This window comes from Triturus cristatus, chromosome 4_2, assembly GCF_964204655.1.
Source record: "Triturus cristatus chromosome 4_2, aTriCri1.1, whole genome shotgun sequence".
Taxonomy (NCBI): domain Eukaryota; kingdom Metazoa; phylum Chordata; class Amphibia; order Caudata; family Salamandridae; genus Triturus; species Triturus cristatus.
In genome coordinates, this window is record NC_140586.1 from 670,209,626 (window position 1) to 670,215,075 (window position 5,450).

The 5,450-nt window shown below is 31.8% G+C and overlaps 1 long non-coding RNA gene across 1 annotated transcript; it reads left to right on the plus strand.

The window, feature by feature from the left end:
• Nucleotides 1-263: 263 nt before the first annotated feature.
• Nucleotides 264-2,052, plus strand: LOC146834878 (uncharacterized). The gene is made up of 3 exons (XR_014960665.1): nt 264-312; nt 420-541; nt 1,931-2,052. It is a non-coding gene; the product is annotated as an uncharacterized LOC146834878 (long non-coding RNA).
• Nucleotides 2,053-5,450: the final 3,398 nt, after the last annotated feature.

Consider the following 5,450-nt stretch of genomic DNA (forward strand, 5'->3'; position numbering starts at 1 on the left):
CATTTTTGAAAGTGTAGGATGTTTAGGGGTTCAAATTATTTATCTAACTGAACATAGGGGCAGCAGCAGGGAATATGTGATTGACTTTAATAAAATGTTACCTTTACAAACAAGTTTACAAATGTTGCAATTTTCTCCAACGTTGTGAAAATTGTTCATTTCTTAATAGTATTTTTTTTGTTTTTCTCACATAATTCTTTTCAACTTTGTCGAAAAGGTCAAAAAACAGAACACCTAACAACCAAAAACTCCAGCCAGCAGGCCAAAACCGTACCACAAGCAAATCCAAGAAAGAAACACCAGAAACAAAAGGTATTTTAAATAAACACTGTTATAAATCCAACAATATAATAGTTCAATTTTTCAAAACATTGACAATGTTTCCCATTTCTGAATTGTTTTTTCTATCTTTTTTTCAGATAAATCTTTGCTACTGTATATGAAAAGTTGAAAAAAAGAAGACCAAACAACCCAAAACTCCAGCCAGCAGGCAATAACCATACCAGAAGTAAAACCTAGAAAATATCTCATAAACCAAAAGGTATTTAAAATAAACACTCTTATAAATCCAACAATCTTATGGACTAACCTTTTTTTTTAATTTTTAAAATAAGCTGCCACAATATATAAACTATGGGTTGTAGTAGGAATATCAATTACTATTCTTACTCCCAGTAGGTACAGCAATAGGGAAAGTGTGGGATGGTGTAGGGGTAAAAATTACTATTCTAACTCCAGGAAGGTGCAGCAGTAGGGAAAGTGTGGGATGGTGTAGGGGTAAAAATTACTATTCTAACTCCAGGAAGGTGCAGCAGTAGGGAAAGTGTGGGATGGTGTAGGGGTAAAAATTACTATTCTAACTCCAGGAAGGTGCAGTAGTAGGGAAAGTGTGGGATGGTGTAGGGGTAAAAATTACTATTCTAACTCCAGGAAGGTGCAGCAGTAGGGAAAGTGTGGGATGGTGTAGGGGTAACAATTACTATTCTAACTCCAGGAAGGTGCAGCAGTAGGGAAAGTGTGGGATGGTGTAGGAGTAATAATTACTATTATAACTCCAGGAAGGTGCAGCAGTAGGGAAAGTGTGGGATTGTGTAGGGGTAAAATTTACTATTCTAACTCCAGGAAGGTGCAGCAGTAGGGAAAGTGTGGGATGGTGTAGGGGTAAAAATTACTATTCTAACTCAAGGAAGGTGCAGCAGTAGGGAAAGTGTAGGATGGTGTAGGGGTAACAATTACTATTCTAACTCCAGGAAGGTGCAGCAGTAGGGAAAGTGTGGGATGGTGTAGGGGTAAAAATTACTATTCTAACTCCAGGAAGGTGCAGCAGTAGGGAAAGTGTGGGATGGTGTAGGGGTAACAATTACTATTCTAACTCCAGGAAGGTGCAGCAGTAGGGAAAGTGTGGGATGGTGTAGGAGTAATAATTACTATTATAACTCCAGGAAGGTGCAGCAGTAGGGAAAGTGTGGGATTGTGTAGGGGTAAAATTTACTATTCTAACTCCAGGAAGGTGCAGCAGTAGGGAAAGTGTGGGATGGTGTAGGGGTAAAAATTACTATTCTAACTCAAGGAAGGTGCAGCAGTAGGGAAAGTGTAGGAGGGTGTAGAGGTAACAATTACTATTCTAACTCCAGGAAGGTGCAGCAGTAGGGAAAGTGTGGGATGGTGTAGGAGTAATAATTACTATTCTAACTCCAGGATGGTGCAGCAGTAGAGAAAGTGTGGGATGGTGTAGGGGTAAAAATTACTATTCTAACTCAAGGAAGGTGCAGCAGTAGGGAAAGAGTAGGATGGTGTAGCGGTAACAATTACTAATCTAACTCCAGGAAGGTGCAGCAGTAGGGAAATTGTGGGATGGTGTAGGGGTAACATTAGAGCTAGTGTATTTACTTGTACAGACTAATTTTTTTTTCTTCTCTTCTCTTCACAGATAATGTCTACTCTTGAAGCTGCTAAATATATTAAATCTAGGAAAGGGAAACATTTATTGAACCATGCAGGATACATATATAGTAAGGAAAGAATAAGTTTTCCTAGAAATCATTGGAGGTGTGTGCAATACTACTCTACCCATTGCAGTGGCAGAGCGGTTACACTTGATAATTTAGTTGTAAAAACAACAGAACATAACCACTCTGCCTCTGCAATGGAGGTAGAAATAAGAGAAACTGTAAATGAAATGAAAGCCATTGCAAGCACCTCCAATGATTCTACCGGATCCATTTTAAGAGAGGTTGCACAGCATGTCCCCAGTCATGTTGCTAGTAATATGCCTATAATTCCTAATTTGAGACGAATTATTCAAAGACAAAAGCAGGCAAGTAACATCCAATTATCTACACCACATACATTTTCTGATATTAGAATTCCACATGATCTTTCTATTTCTTTTTCTGATGAACCTTTCCTTCTGCATGATAACGAAAACCCTCAGAAACGAATTCTTATTTTTAGTACCCCACGTAACCTAGCTAAGTTAGAAAATAGTGAAATTTGGATGATGGATGGGACGTTTAAAAGTACACCCCATCCTTTCACTCAAATTTACACTATACATGCAAAAATTAACAATAATGTAATCCCCTTAGTATATAGTTTGCTACCTGATAAGACTTCTGCAACATACTCTGAACTTTTATCAGTTATTAAAAATAAAACTTCCCAAAGTCCTAGGAAAATAATAGTAAATTTTGAATTGAGCATGATCAATGTGATCACTAAAACGTACATGGATACCCAAATTCAGGGATGTTTTTTCCATTTTTCCCAGGCATTTTGGCGTAAATTACAAAAAACATCCCTAGTTGCAGAATACTGTCGAGATAGCAAACTACAGTTTGAATTAAAAAAATTAACAGCACTTTGTTTTGTTCCTCCCGATAGTGTGGACGAGTACTACACTGCTATTACAGAATCTGATTTTTTTACAAGTAATGAAGAAAAATTGGCACCCATCCTAAATTATTTCGAGGACACATGGATTGGGCACCTAAGCAGATCGGGTCGCAGGAGGAAGCCACGATTCCATGTGGAGTGGTGGAACTGTTACACGAGCTGTTTAGAGGGAGAAGCAAAAACAAATAATGCCATTGAGGGATGGCATAACTCCTTCAACCATACAATTGGCAAACCTCATCCTAATTTCTACTCTTTCTTGGAAACTTTGAAGAAGGAACAAAGTTTTCAAGAAATAAGACTTTCCCAAACACTTGCTGGTAGTCTAAACCCACGAGTAACTCTAAAAACAAAGAAATGTCTGAGAGACTATTGGGTATTTTACAACAATTTATGTTGTGTGTGGCTCTAGACTACCTGGAAAATCTTGCTAACATTCTTTCTTTTTAAAAATAGTTATCTACTTACTTTCCTGCTTTGCTAAAAATTTAAATAACCATTAATTACAATTGGCATACAAATCTAACACAAACATTTTTTCAAAATTACGAGTCGGGACTACTAATTTTTCTCTTTTTTTTCCATTCTACTTTTTTTCCAAACGACCAAAGTATCCAAAACGACTTCCCTAGATTTTTTTACCAACTTTCCAATGATCAAAAGCAAGATATTAATGTCTAGTAAACTTCCTAAATGACTACCACCAAAAAAATCCAAAATATCTCAACCTCTTAAAATTTCCAAATGTCAATCCATTTTACGAAATGCACATTGCTGCATAAACAACATTAAAATTTCAATCTTTTTTTCACAAATTACGAAAACGCAAAACTTTTTTTTTTAAAACCAAGATATAAATCATTTATATTCGTACCGAAGTGTTTAAATGAACATTTTTGTTGAAACTTTAATTAATGTTACAGTTAATCAAGTTTTTTTTTCTTACAATTAACTTTTCTCGACCCGACATAGGCATACACTAATGACATGAACGTGGACATGCTTTTTTACATTTTAAACATCAATTAGTTATTCCGCAACCTCTCCTTATTCTTTATTTACTATATATGTATCTATTCTTCACTTTATATCTATAAATAAATGTGAAAAAGTTTCCTACCTGGACGCAGATCAGCTTCCTGCTGCTTCCTCCTCCGATGCTCTCCAAAATGGCGCCTTACGTTTACGTTCATGTCATGACGTCATCGCGTGCATCAATGTTAAAAAAGGACTATTTTATTTACTGTTTCAATAAATATATGTTTAAAATTAGTAATAAATAATGTATATTTTTTATAAAATGTGTACATTATGTTATAAAAAAGAATAAAACCAAAATGTTTCTCCTATGTTTTTTTCAATAAAGAATTATTTAATACACCTTATTTGTTTACTGTTATTTATTATTAATTTGTTATTTAAACATGTTAAATTTATATTATAATATCTAAATTTAGTAAATGTGTTCCTTACCTCGACTCTATTTTCTTTTTCCTTTCAAACTTGCGTTTTCTTCTCTTTTCACTCCTTCCTTTCTTGTTCCGCGAGTTGTATCTTCTTAAGCTGCCAAAATAAATGAAGGACAATTTTTCACATAGACTTCAATACAAAAGCGTGGGAATTTTTTAAAAATAAGTTATATTTTCTTTGATCTTTTTTGTTTTGGTAATATTAAAAGTTAAATTATTTTTAAAAAAATCAAATAATATTTTAAAAATTAATTTAATTTTTTTAATCATTTTTTTAAAAAACATTTTTTTTTTAATTTAAAAATATTTATTTTTTAACAAACTTTTTAGTATTAATGTCTTGTATCAGTGCAACTTGTTTTTTTTAATTTCTTTATTTATCCTACATATATATTTTTTAATTATTTTTAGTATTATTAAAGATCAAATTAAAAATTAAATATTAATTAATAATATAATTAATAATGAATAATTAAATATTATTTTAATATAAATGGTTTATTTATTAATTTCCTTTTTTGTTTAAAGTAATACTCAAGTATTTTACATTTTCTTATTATTTTATTTTATATTAATCTATAAATACTCAATCTTTTTTATATTATTTATTTTATTATTTAAATTATTATTAAATACTCTATAAATACTGAAGTATTTTTCTTTATTTTTTATACTCTATTATTTAACAATATCTTATTTTTTTATTTCAATACTCCAAAAATACTCATTCTTTTTTGTAAATAATTAATATGATTAATAACATTTTAAAAAATAAAGCTAAAAATACTCAAGTATTAATCTTTCATAATACTATTCATATATTTTACTTTTTCTTATTTATTTATTAGTACTCAAATATTACTCTATCATATTTTTTAAAAATTAATATGTTTACTAAATACTCAAATATTAATTAATTATTGTTTACCTTTGTTACAAAACATTAGTAGTTCCAAATGTAGTTCAGGAAACTTGGAATAGGGCTTAGGAAATTAGGAATATGTCAGCTCAATACTAGTAGTAGTACAGGTGATCTCATATATAAAAGTACAATGTTTCTGTGTTTGCCTGTTAAAATACTTTTGG